Source organism: Haliotis rubra, unplaced genomic scaffold (assembly GCF_003918875.1).
Source record: "Haliotis rubra isolate DU_JTF1 unplaced genomic scaffold, ASM391887v1 Scf2238, whole genome shotgun sequence".
NCBI lineage: Eukaryota > Metazoa > Mollusca > Gastropoda > Lepetellida > Haliotidae > Haliotis > Haliotis rubra.
Genome location: NW_025766268.1, coordinates 1 through 14,718, shown reverse-complemented (window position 1 = coordinate 14,718; position 14,718 = coordinate 1).

Here is a 14,718-nt window from a genome sequence, read left to right as displayed (position 1 = left end):
ATTTTCAGTCTAGAGGGGTTGTACATGGTCAAAGGGATCAGGTGGGGCCTCTGCACCAGCCAAAACAGCCAAGAGGGTCCAGGGAGGGGCCAAGACATCATTGTGCATTTAAGGTTTTTCTGTGCACTTAAGGACTGCTATAGGAAACCTTAAGTGCACAGAAAACCTTAAATGCACAATGGACCTTTTAAAAAAAGGCACAGCAAAAACAACATGCATTTCATTTCCTACCAGTCCCCTGGGGTGCTTGGGGCTGGATGAAGCTCTCCTGGGCAGCTGGCAGAACCTCTGTGGTGCACACTGACTGTCCTGGCCTTGACGCCGAGGAGAGTGGCCCAGCTAGGCTGAAATGGGAGAGAGTGAATGAAATTTTCAGTCTAGAGGGGGTTGTACATGGTCAAAGGGATCAGGTGGGGCCTCTGCACCAGCCAAAAACAGCCAAGAGGGTCCAGGGAGGGGCCAAGACATCATTGTGCATTTAAGGTTTTCTGTGCACTTAAGGACTGCTATAGGAAACCTTAAGTGCACAGAAAACCTTAAATGCACAATGGACCTTTTAAAAAGGCACAGCAAAAACAACATGCATTTCATTTCCTACCAGTCCCCTGGGGTGCTTGGGGCTGGATGAAGCTCTCCTGGGCAGCTGGCAGAACCTCTGTGGTGCACACTGACTGTCCGCCTTGACGCGCCGAGGAAGTGGCCCAGCTTGGCTGAAATGGGAGAGAGAGTGAATGAAATTTTCAGTCTAGAGGGGTTGTACATGGTCAAAGGGATCAGGTGGGGCCTCTGCACCAGCCAAAACAGCCAAGAGGGTCCAGGGAGGGGCCAAGACATCATTGTGCATTTAAGGTTTTCTGTGCACTTAAGGACTGCTATAGGAAACCTTAAGTGCACAGAAAACCTAAATGCACAATGGACCTTTTAAAAGGCACAGCAAAAAACAACATGCATTTCATTTCCTACCAGTCCCCTGGGGTGCTTGGGGCTGGATGAAGCTCTCCTGGGCAGCTGGCAGAACCTCTGTGGTGCACACTGACTGTCCGCCTTGACGCCGAGGAAGCTGCCCAGCTTGGCTGAAATGGGAGAGAGAGAGTGAATGAAATTTTTCAGTCTAGAGGGGTTGTACATGGTCAAAGGGATCAGGTGGGGCCTCTGCACCAGCCAAAAAACAGCCAAGAGGGTCCAGGGAGGGGCCAAGACATCATTGTGCATTTAAGGTTTTCTGCACTTAAGGACTGCTATAGGAAACCTTAAGTGCACAGAAAACCTTAAATGCACAATGGACCTTTTTCAAAAAGGCACAGCAAAAACAACATGCATTTCATTTCCTACCAGTCCCCTGGGGTGCTTGGGGCTGGATGAAGCTCTCCTGGGCAGCTGGCAGAACCTCTGTGGTGCACACTGACTGTCCGCCTTGACGCCGAGGAAGTGGCCCAGCTTGGCTGAAATGGGAGAGAGAGTGAATGAAATTTTCAGTCTAGAGGGGGTTGTACATGGTCAAAGGGATCAGGTGGGGCCTCTGCACCAGCCAAAAACAGCCAAGAGGGTGCAGGGAGGGGCCAAGACATCATTAGTGCATTTAAGGGTTTCTGTGCACTTAAGGACTGCTATAGGAAACCTTAAGTGCACAGAAAACTAAATAAATGCACAATGGACCTTTTTAAAAAGGCACAGCAAAACAACATGCATTTCATTTCCTACCAGTCCCCTGGGGTGCTTGGGGCTGGATGAAGCTCTCCTGGGCAGCTGGCAGAACCTCTGTGGTGCACACTGACTGTCCGCCTTGACGCCGAGGAAAGTGGCCCAGCTTGGCTGAAATGGGAGAGAGAGATGAATGAAATTTTCAGTCTAGAGGGGGTTGTACATGGTCAAAGGGATCAGGTGGGGCCTCTGCACCAGCCAAAAAGCCAAGAGGGTCCAGGGAGGGGCCAAGACATCATTGTGCATTTAAGGTTTTCTGTGCACTTAAGGACTGCTATAGGAAACCTTAAGTGCACAGAAACCTTAAATGCACAATGGACCTTTTTAAAAAGGCACAGCAAAAACAACATGCATTTCATTTCCTACCAGTCCCCTGGGGTGCTTGGGGCTGGATGAAGCTCTCCTGGGCAGCTGGCAGAACCTCTGTGGTGCACACTGACTGTCCGGCCTTGACGCGCCGAGGAAGTGGCCCAGCTAGGCTGAAATGGGAGAGAGAGTGAATGAAATTTTCAGTCTAGAGGGGTTGTACATGGTCAAAGGGATCAGGTGGGGCCTCTGCACCAGCCAAAAACAGCCAAGAGGGTCCAGGGAGGGGCCAAGACATCATTGTGCATTTAAGGTTTTTTCTGTGCACTTAAGGACTGCTATAGAAACCTTAAGTGCACAGAAAACCTTAAATGCACAATGGACCTTTTAAAAGGCACAGCAAAACAACATGCATTTCATTTCCTACCAGTCCCTGGGGTGCTTGGGGCTGGATGAAGCTCTCCTGGGCAGCTGGCAGAACCTCTGTGGTGCACACTGACTGTCCGCCTTGACGTGCGCCGAGAAGTGGCCCAGCTAGGCTGAAATGGGAGAGAGAGTGAATGAAATTTTCAGTCTAGAGGGGGTTGTACATGGTCAAAGGGATCAGGTGGGGCCTCTGCACCAGCCAAAAAACAGCCAAGAGGGTCCAGGGAGGGGCCAAGACATCATTGTGCATTTAAGGTTTTCTGTGCACTTAAGGACTGCTATAGGAAACCTTAAGTGCACAGAAAAAACCTTAAATGCACAATGGACCTTTTTAAAAGGCACAGCAAAACAACATGCATTTCATTTCCTACCAGTCCCCTGGGGTGCTTGGGGCTGGATGAAGCTCTCCTGGGCAGCTGGCAGAACCTCTGTGGTGCACACTGACTGTCCGCCTTGACGCCTTGACGCCGAGGAAGCGCCCAGCTAGGCTGAAATGGGAGAGAGAGTGAATGAAATTTTCAGTCTAGAGGGTTGTACATGGTCAAAGGGATCAGGTGGGCCTCTGCACCAGCCAAAAACAGCCAAGAGGGTCCAGGAGGGGTTAAGACATCATTAGTTGCATTTAAGGTTTTCTGTGCACTTAAGGACTGCTATAGGAAACCTTAAGTGCACAGAAAACCTTAAATGCACAATGGACCTTTTAAAAAGGCACAGCAAAAACAACATGCATTTCATTTCCTACCAGTCCCTGGGGTGCTTGGGGCTGGATGAAGCTCTCCTGGGCAGCTGGCAGAACCTCTGTGGTGCACACTGACTGTCCGCTTTGACGCGCCCGAGGAAGTGCCCAGCTTAGGCTGAAATGGGAGAGAGAGTGAATGAAATTTTCAGTCTAGAGGGGGTTGTACATGGTCAAAGGGATCAGGTGGGGCCTCTGCACCAGCCAAAAAACAGCCAAGAGGGTCCAGGGAGGGGCCAAGACATCATTGTGCATTTAAGGTTTTCTGTGCACTTAAGGACTGCTATAGGAAACCTTAAGTGCACAGAAAAAACCTAAATGCACAATGGACCTTTTAAAAAAGGCACAGCAAAAACAACATGCATTTCATTTCCTACCAGTCCCCTGGGGTGCTTGGGGCTGGATGAAGCTCTCCTGGGCAGCTGGCAGAACCTCTGTGGTGCACACTGACTGTCCGCCTTGACGCTGCCGAGGAAGTGGCCCAGCTAGGCTGAAATGGGAGAGAGATTGAATGAAATTTTCAGTCTAGAGGGGTTGTACATGGTCAAAGGGATCAGGTGGAGCCTCTGCACCAGCCAAAACAGCCAAGAGGGTCCAGGGAGGGGGCCAAGACATCATTGTGCATTTATTGGTTTTCTGTGCACTTAAGGACTGCTATAGGAAACCTTAAGTGCACAGAAAACCTTAAATGCACAATGGACCTTTTTAAAAAAGGCACAGCAAAAACAACATGCATTTCATTTCCTACCAGTCCCCTGGGGTGCTTGGGGCTGGATGAAGCTCTCCTGGGCAGCTAGCAGAACCTCTGTGGTGCACACTGACTGTCCGCCTTGACGCGCGGAGGAAGCGGCCCAGCTAGGCTGAAATGGGAGAGAGAGTGAATGAAATTTTCAGTCTAGAGGGGTTGTACATGGTCAAAGGGATCAGGTGGAGCCTCTGCACCAGCCAAAAACAGCCAAGAGGGTCCAGGGAGGGGCCAAGACATCATTGTGCATTTAAGGTTTTCTGTGCACTTAAGGACTGCTATAGGAAACCTTAAGTGCACAGAAAACCTTAAATGCACAATGGACCTTTTTAAAAAAGGCACAGCAAAAACAACATGCATTTCATTTCCCTACCAGTCCCCTGGGGTGCTTGGGGCTGGATGAAGCTCTCCTGGGCAGCTGGCAGAACCTCTGTGGTGCACACTGACTGTCCGCCTTGACGCCTGGAGGAAGCGGCCCAGCTTAGGCTGAAATGGGAGAGAGATTGAATGTAATTTTCAGTCTAGAGGGTTTGTACATGGTCAAAGGGATCAGGTGGGGCCTCTGCACCAGCCAAAACAGCCAAGAGGGTCCATGGGGCCAAGACATCATTGTGCATTTAAGGTTTTCTGTGCACTTAAGGACTGCTATAGGAAACCTTAAGTGCACAGAAAACCTTAAATGCACAATGGACCTTTTTAAAAAGGCACAGCAAAACAACATGCATTTCATTTCCTACCAGTCCCCTGGGTGCTTGGGGCTGGATGAAGCTCTCCTGGGCAGCTGGCAGAACCTCTGTGGTGCACACTGACTGTCCGCCTGACACACCGAGAAGTGGCCCAGCTAGGCTGAAATGGGAGAGAGAGAGTGAATGAAATTTTCAGTCTAGAGGGGTTGTACATGGTCAAAGGGATCAGTTGAAAGGGGTGTTGAAAATGCCATGAAAATGATTTTATATTAATTACTTTAGAGGAAGTTGTTGGAAATAATTGAAAGTGATTTTAACTGGCAATAAGTAAACTCAGTAAGACTTGCCAAAGTACCAAAACACCCTGGCAGTATGGTATCTTTGAGGATATACTTTGCCAGACATTTAAACTTCGTCAAGAGGTGTTGACATGGTGTTTGTTTGTTTTTATCCTAATATATTTATCTGCACCTTCACACCAGAAACTAGTAATTTTACCATTTTGAGGGATTCCTCAGGTATCTTCAGATACACTTCACCCAAATTCCCGAAATATTTGTTGCCATGATAGGTTACCCCTGGGATATATATCTCAAATATTTGTTTCAACTCTTTTGTAGTGCCCTGATAGCCATGGAAAGGTAGCTTTGGGTACTTTGGCCTGCCTGGGTAACCTTTCCTTCCCTTCATAAGACGCCCTATTAGAGCTGACGCTATTGAAATACGTGGAGTTTAATTAGATCTGGCAATATGTACGTACATGAACATATGTATTGTATAAGTATCTAGTTGGTTGACAAGGGATGTTATTGTGTTTGGTTGGAAAGTTATGATAAGTCAGGACTGAGCAATGACAATATTGACATGTCAATGTTTCCATCGCAACGCTAGGTACCGTGGTTGTTCTCGAGGAGGCTTTCTCGCTTGAACTCCTTCACCGTGGGAAGTTGCGTCGCAAAACTTCAATACAGCACATTATATTGAATAAACAGCACGTATACTTCATGTTTACATATATCTCATATGCATATTGTAGCTGTCACATTGTATAAGGCAATAACAGACGAAGCAGCATAGGTCAACTCCCTCTACTAGTTCCGCGGAAGATACTGTGCCGTGTAAGTGACGTAGTGACATAAGCTCCGCCCACTCATGAATATTCATGATTTCTGTGCACTTAAGACTATTGTGCGTTTAAGGGCACAACACACGTGTTTGTATAATCCTTGGATATTCCAACTAAAGATACTACACGAGCCATGGCCTAATCCTCATTTGTCTCGGTAAGTTGTTGATCGCGTGATTCTACTTGGAGTGCTCTCCCCTTCACTTCCGTTGTCAGATGTAAACAGAGAGGCGTGGCTTTCTGTTTGAGTGTGTGCTCCGTTTGAATTATGAGATCGTTGGTTTCCACCCGAAATACACACATTCTTATTATTTTCTCTGTCATGAATGAACACTTTCCCATCGACGAGTAACTTATCATGTCGGATCTTTGGTTTCAATCCCGCTTTGAGAGCAGCTGAATACAATGGTGCAAGCGATCGGCGAGCTTCTCGTACACGCTGTGTGAGATCCTCTGTAACACGTCTCGGGGTTTCCCGGTCTCGTAGTTTCCTTCTGGATGTAGACAGAATATTATTCTTGTCGCTTGTGAGGACAAAGTTGACGATGATCGGTGGATTTTGTTTTCCATTCCGTAGACGATGGGCTCATGTGATAAGAATATCGTCCGCTTCAGCTATATCCAGATTGTCTCTGATAAAAGCCCTGACTTTATTTTCAGATTTGTCCCAAGTCTCACCCTTCTCTTCTTCAATTCCCGGGGAATAGCAAGTTATTTCTCCTTTCTCATAATCATCAAGTCATTTAGCTGCTTTATCTGGTCACACATGAGTTTATTATCAGAACGGAGCTGGGTAATTTCTTCCCTCTGCTCGCTTGCCTGTGCCGCCATTTTGTCAACTTTCGTATCCAATGCTGCTACATGATCATTAATAGTCTTTAGGTCAGATTTCAAGTCCATTATAGCAATCATTAAATCATCGTTAGTGTATTTGGCCTTACTAATACCTACAGCACCTCTATCTTCTAGCGAGAGCGTCGACTGCCTGTAAGACTTAGGGCCGGGGTTAGTCTCAACGTCACCTCACTCGGTAAGCAACAAAGACATGATCAAAACTAGTCTCAAAGTCATCGAAACATACTTTTTTCCGATTGATATGCCATGCACAGTCGATCTTGACTTGTGGGGTTGACAGAAGGGCCCTATTTTCATTCGGTATTGTTCTAGACTAATACCCATCTCGGGAGCTTCGTCGACATGTGTACACTCTCACAATACCCAGCATGCCCCAATATATGCATTATTAATCAATACATAAAGACAGTTTGAAAACCTGTCGTCAATGGACAGAACTATGAATGTGTCAAGAATAAATCGAGTGGCATTAGCTGTACTTCTCATGATAGGAAAGTGTTTATACATTAAATTGTTACATACTAGATGTCAATTTGCTGGTCAAACTGTCGTCAGCAAAAATTATCTACATGACAAATACATATTTGTATGCGTGCACGATCATCAATATGTCAGTGATTTTGGGTTTAACGCGGTTTATTCTAGTTCAGCTTCAGAAGGAATGAAAACACGAATTAATGCACGCTTTGACGTTTATCACTGTTCCTGAAACCTACGGTATGGTGCTGTCAAACGAAGAAACATAAGTATTTTCTTCTGATATCAAGACCAGAACATCCTTCAAGGAATCAAAATTATCTGGGTTAGAATTGATCTTCAGCAACCGCCTGTCGTAAGAGGCTACAAACGGGATGGGGTGGCTCAGGCTCATTGACTCTGATTGACACATGTCATCGTACCTAAATTGCGTAGAACAATGTTCACGCTGATAATCACTGGACTTTCTGTTCCAGACTGTTCTAATCAGACCTAATTATTTTTCTAAAAATTGAGTTGAATTTAGGTCGCATCGGCATTATTTCCACGAGACCAAGTCTGCATACATACACACCTTTACGTACAAAGTTCAAATGTGCTTCTCAAAATACATACTTATTCATTACCTTATTACTTACAGGCCAAAGTTAATGCACAGCACCAACTTTAAAAACGAGAAAAGGCGAGAAAAAAAAAGATCTTCTCCTGATTTATTGCTTTATACTGGTCAAGAGCAGTATGAGCGAGTGAGTGAGTTTGGTTTACGCCGCCTCTTGCAATATTCCAGCAATATCACGGCGGGGACACCACAAATAGGCTTCACACATTGTGCCCATGTGGGGAATCGAATCCAGGTCTTCAGCGTGACGAGCGAACGCTTTAAGCACTAGGCTACCCCCGGCTTACCCCACCGCTCCAAGGGCAATATGAAGCTCTTCCCCATATCTGATATGAAATTAATAGGTATATTTTCTTGCTGTGTTTGATATTTTGGAATTCAGATACATAATTAGATGAAGAAGAATGTTTGGCCAACATCCTCACCAAGTGTATTTGTAATATCTGATTTATTCGTCAATAATATGTTTCCATATTTCAGATGGTGAATGCTAGATTTAGAACCCGTACCTAATACAGTTTCGCCAGGAATGGCGTTTACTTTGTTTCTAAGTGCGGCGTGCTTTAGCGTTTAAAATTTTAGATTTGTAACACTACTTGTTTTGACTGTAGGTTTGAAGAACAATGGATATGGTGGCTCAGTTAAAGAGGGAACTATTTATGTAACATAGGAAATTCAGGAAGTGGTGAATGTTGCTAGATTTTACAGACGCTTCCTTCAGCTATCTCACCACTGACAATATGCGAAAACATTTTGGAAGCGTCTGTAAAATCTAGCAACAATCACCACTTCCTGGTTTTCCAAATGCCCAAGGAAATAGTTCCCTTTTAACAGGCCGTAGCTCCGTTCTTGTTTGTGAAGTTATTACGGCGTAATTATTGACTTTTACATGACAATAATGTGAAGCAAAAATGTTCTCCATTCAAATATCTACGGTTTGGTACCTTGAACAGTTTTTGTAGAGTTGTGCCATATTTATGAACACTATAAAAATGCGTTTTGCCAAAATTGACCAACTTCCAAGGGCAATAACTCCGACACTATTCAAGATATCGACATCCCTTGAACAAACTAAGTAGTCCAGAGTGTGGGCTTTAAAACGATATGTAGAACACTAGTGTAGAACTACTATTTGCCGTTCAGGAGAAGACGATTGTTAAACACAGGCACCGTCAAAACGTGCGGAAATGTGAAAAATCTCGAAGTTTGTGTTTGTGTTGTAATGGTGACGTTATTATTGATTTTTACATAACTATAACGTGAAGCAAAACTGTTTCCTATGCAATTGTCTACAGATTGGTACTTTGTGTTTTTGCAGAGTTCTGACTTTGAAAATGCGTCTTAGAAAAATCCACCAACTTCCAAGGGCGAAAACTCAAAAGCATTCTTCAAGATATCGATATTCCTTGTGCAAATTTCGTAGTCGGGAGTGTGGGCTTTCCAACGGCATATCGAACATGATTGTACTATTTACCGTTCTGGAGAAGAAGATTTTCAAACACAGGCACCGTGAAAATCGGCAAAAAATCAGTTTTTACAAAATTGCGGACATTCTTTTCTGCTGCACGACTTATTTTATGCGTTGAATCAATAGAGGATGATGATGTCTACATCGAGTGAAAATGTGGTTAATTTAACCTTTTCTAGTTTTAGAGATATTGGGATTCAAAGATTTTGACGTTTTGGGTTATCTGCCCTTACTGGAAGCCGGAAAACGAAATGTTTTCGACTCTGTATCAATTTTAGCATACAGGCTACAATCCCTGAAGGTTTCATGAAAATCGACCCAGAGGTTAGGTCAGGAGAGCTGGTACAAAAAACGTACAAATAAGAAGAAGAAAAAGAAGAAGAATATTCGGATAAGAACAGTAGGTCTTCCAAACATTCGTCTGAAGACCTAACTAGTGTGGCGAGTTTAAACTGTTAGCACTATTTGGACAATACAATATAAAAACAAGCTATAGATCGCCAACACCAGAAGGTAGATCACCATACCAGGGACCATGGGGACTAACAGTACATTTGCTACCTGCATGGACCCTAGTTGGATTTACACCATCCATTCAGCTGCTGGCGATTGTAAGAAATGTTAGCCAAAATGAAAATAACAAGAATGGTACGTTTAAAAATCCTCAGGAGGACAATAATTTTACAATACTTCAACCACTAACAATCTAAGGTATTAATTTAAACGTCCAATCATCAAATATTTATATATTTACAAATTAGTTAATAAACATCCACTTTTAATAGAAAATATTGAGTTGTATAGTGATCTTGTTATTGGCCAATGCGACATCGTCTTTGTTGGTTACCAAGCCATGTTGGCATTGCTGGAAACTCAATGGCCGCCTTTTGCTGCTAAGGCAGCTCTCAACAAATCTGTGACACCCCTTCTTATTCCATTCCTCTGATTACAAAACTAGCATTAGAACCTACATCCGTGATCTGAGGCAGAAGAAGTGGGACGCCCAAGTTGGTATTTCAATAAATTGCATTCTCGTGTTTTGATGCATAGCACTTTTTGTCAAAAGTTTACAACGCGAGAATGCGACATTTGTACACGCTGTCAAATCTCGCAATCTCGACTTGTCACATAAGGCCATAAAACACGAGAACACGATATTTCATTTTCTCACGTTCTCGCGTCTTAGACGCTGTCCTTGCGCATGCGTAATATCATAAGGTCAAGACGCATGCGCATGTTAGTACAGCTGTGGTCATGCATCTTCATGCTTTTCATTTCCTAAGTAATATTTAACCAAATTATGACATAGCTGGAAAATGTTATGTAATTTACATACACGAAGTGTAGTGTATATAGGTCCGCCCCGTTGATACAATTTCCCGTCTACTTAAATATCCTCAACATGCACAATATATTTAAACAAACGAAATTGTGAACATGAATGTCCAATAAAAGTGAAAACATTAAAGTGTCCGGAAGCTGGAAAAAATATTTACGTTAGTGAGTGATAAAATATTGCTTAAAAGCCGCATCAATTTGTAACTATTCGCAGCTACGCCGTCAGTTAAAGAAATAATCACAGAACACTGAGTTTCTCCATTATGTAATATCATATACGGCTAGCATATTCATTCAAACAAAATTCTAACAGACCAGTTTGTAGCAGTCGGCTAAAGTGGAGTGTGTCTGATGTTTTACTCGAAACCATATTCGCTACTTTAGGCCATAAAATATTAATTAATTAGCCAAGTCAGTGAGAGTGACCACCTGATCCTGTTAGTCGCCTTGGTTACCATGGGATACTGGAAGATCAATTCTAACCCGGATCTTCGCGGATCTGTAAATGAGGATCCTCGCGTATTATTAAAACGTCACATCGGCAATATTTCAGCCATATTGTGACGACAAAAAGTTATGTACTAAGAATAAACATATGTATACTTTGTTAACAACCTGCCACCGAAGGACAGTATAACGACTAGAATATCACAAATCGATTAAAAGTAGTTTGAGTTCAGTGTAAAATGTTAAATTATTTCAAAACGACACAATATATAATCGGGCCATACATCGCCAACAACTTAAAGTAGATCAACCTATATACTAGGGACCATGGGGACTTACGTGGCGTATTAACATTGAAATCAAACTGAACTTCACATTATTCATGGTAAAATATCGCAAGGTTGGTGAAATGGTGAAGCTTGTTTCACATTTTTTATAATTCTTCTTTATGTAAAAATGACCGAATAATGCCATGCTTCTCTCAAAGTGAGGGAGATAATTTATATAGTGTTAAATTAGATTTTTCTTTTTCGTCCGAACAATTCACAAATTACGTATGTCGTGTGTGCGCGAGTGTGTATGCACTCATATATATAATCTCAACTGAGAATTATCAAAAATCGAGCCGTTTGTAAACATTATGACTATAACACTTGTAGAACGAAAATGATTTCACTCTTCAAAATGAACTGGAACATTTTTCATGTTATCATGTGAGCTTCAAAACACTGAATGAAATAAAATGTTGTATGATGAAATGGATCAGAGAAAATTATAATGGTATAAATGACGCTTTTCTATTCTTTTTGCATCAAATTTGTGTGGACAGAAACCAACCTAAACTGAGGGGCAAAAGAAACGTCCCCAAAGTAAAATTGTAAAAAACATTTCTTCTGTTTTCGTTATGACGGAAATTTATTTAGGAACACATCTCCCGAACGCATCCCCACGTCTCACAGAAAGGAAATCCACGTGGAGTTTTTTGTAAGCATGAAAATTGCTTTTATTCACGTTTTTTGCATGCTTCTGTGGAAACATACCCGTATGAAAGTACAGTATAAAAATTATGCTCGACTGTTCGAATTCATCACTTCAATACGTTGGACACAAAGAACATGCCTCGACTCACGGCAGAACAGAGAGAACGAGCTATTGGGATGTTGCAGCTGGGTGCTTCTCACAGTCACGTTGCAAGAATCATGGGTTGCAGCAAGAAAACCATCACCAGACTGATGACACGCTTCAGAACAACAGGTCGGACTGCAGACAGACCTAGGACAGGGAGACCACCCGTAACCACCCCTCAGGAAGACCGCCATTTACGGATGCTTCACTTGCGCAACAGATTCCTGACTGTGACGTCATCAGCAACAACCAGCCTTTACCCATCCAGTCAGTAGAAGGACCATATCCAGACGACTCCGCCGATTCGGTATCAGAGCCTACAGACCATTCCGGGCGTGACGTTAACGCGTGAACATCGACGTCGTCGATTGGCTTGGGCACGTAGAGTTCGGCAGTGGCAGCCGCGGAACTGGCGCCGGGTACTCTTCAGTGACGAGAGCCGCTTCCAGTTGAACAAAGCTGATGGTCGGGTACGAGTCTACAGACGTCGGAACGAACGCACAGCACGTTGTTGCGTTCAGGAAGTTGAGACGTTTGGCGGCGGTAGTGTGATGGTGTGGGGAAATTTGTGGCGAGAGGAAGACTGACTTGTTGGTGATAGAGGGAAACCTGAATGCCCGTCGATACATTGATGTTGTTTTACGACCTGTCGTGTTACCCTTCCTCCAGCAGAATCGAGGCGTGTTGTTTCAGCAGGATAACGCTACTCCCCACACTGCTGTTGTTACCCGGACTTCCTGAACAACAACAACGTAAACGTCATTCCTTGGCCAGCAAGATCCCCCGATTTATCACCTATTGAGCACCTATGGGATCATCTCGGCCGTCAGGTTAAGCAACGTCAACATCCCCCACAGACAAGAAACGCTTTGGCTCAAGCTCTACAGGAAGAATGGCGTCGCATCCCAGATCACGTGATCAGACGTCTTGTGCACTCTGCACGACGTCGTGTGGCAGCATGTATCGCTGCAAGAGGTGGACACACTCGCTACTGAGGAGTTGGACACTCAAAGACACTCTGTCAGTACTGATGTGCATGTGTTGTCATGATCGAAAACCGGACATTTGAACCTCCTGTGAAAAACGTCACAAAAACTCTACTTACAGCAAATTGTTTCAATTGTTCTGTAATGACAGTCTGCATAATATGTTCAAAAATTATATCAAACATTTCAACATTGAATTGCACGTGTTTGTATCATTTTATGATAAAAAAATGATCGGGGACGTTTCTTTTGCCCCTCAGTTTATGATCAAAGGTGATTTTAACATTCACTTTGATGTAACAACCAAAAGTGATACATAACAGATGCTCAGCCTGCTAGAAGCTCACAACTGCCATCAAATCATAGGCTTGTCAACTCATAAATCAGGCCACATTTTGGACTGGGTGAAATGAGCTCGATCACTGCGGTCAGAAAACAAGCTCCTGTTGCAAGTTCCATCAGTGAAATCTGTGAACTATGGACAACGTTCCTTTGCTTTCAGTGCAGCAAGGGAATGGAACAATCTCCTGCTCAGTCTCAGACAGTCTTCAACTCTTTGCTCTTCCAGTCTCAGCTAAATATCTACTTATTTAAAACTGCCTTTCTAGAATGACTCTTAATACCCACGTATTGAGCATGGATTAATGCACTATATAAATTCACTATATTATTATTATTATTATTATTATTAATATGTAAAGATTGAGCATTTCTTAGCTTCTGAGGGGCTTACAAGAAATTGGAATATGATTTTTAATCTGAGATCTATTTGTTAGATAGCAGTTTACTATCATGAACTTAACCCAAATTCAAAAGATTGCTAATTCGCAAACTGGAACAGATTCAGATGTATTATCGAATGTTGCGCTCTACGCAATACACAGTGATTCTGTTATCACTTAAGTGGTATGTTTCTTGTTATACCGTTAAAATCAACGGTTTGAGATACGTAACGAAACATTCCACTTAAGTGATAACTCCCCTGTTTATTGCATAGAGCGGCATTTCGATGTACATCGTCCAGGAAAACAATCCGATTGGATGATGATTGAATCGTTGATTAAGTCCATCACTTGGACGATGGAGGGATTTCGACTTTGTCATACTGGCATTTTAATACCACTAATATAGATACTTATACTATTTGCCAAGTTTTATAATGTTCATTCTGGTGAAATCTGTTACCAACAATGTGATGAGTCGCCGAACCAGCTTCTCATTTCTTCTGGAAGCTATGGATTTGGTTTTGATGATGGAGGTGGAAGTAACTAAATTACTTTAGGGACCGTTCATAATTTATGGTAAGGGGGATGATGATGCTGTTTATGGAGAAGCATCTGAAATGTGAATGACTCCCCGGAAATTTATGTACAAAATAAGTGACCCCCTACACGTAATGTACAAAATCAATGACCCTCCACTTCCCATAATTTCCAACCGTCATTTTAAAACATATTTTATGTACAAAATTGCTGACCCCTAGCCCCCAAGACCAAACTGGTGACACCACCCCACCCCACCCCCATCCCTCATCACCCCCACCCCCAGCCATAAATTATGAACGGTCCCTTACTACCGGTAATTCTAAACGCGAAATACCAAAGACGTTAAAATATGGTACTTGTTGGTCCCTGCCTGGCGCTCGGCATTTATGGGGACAACAAGGACTGGTCGGCT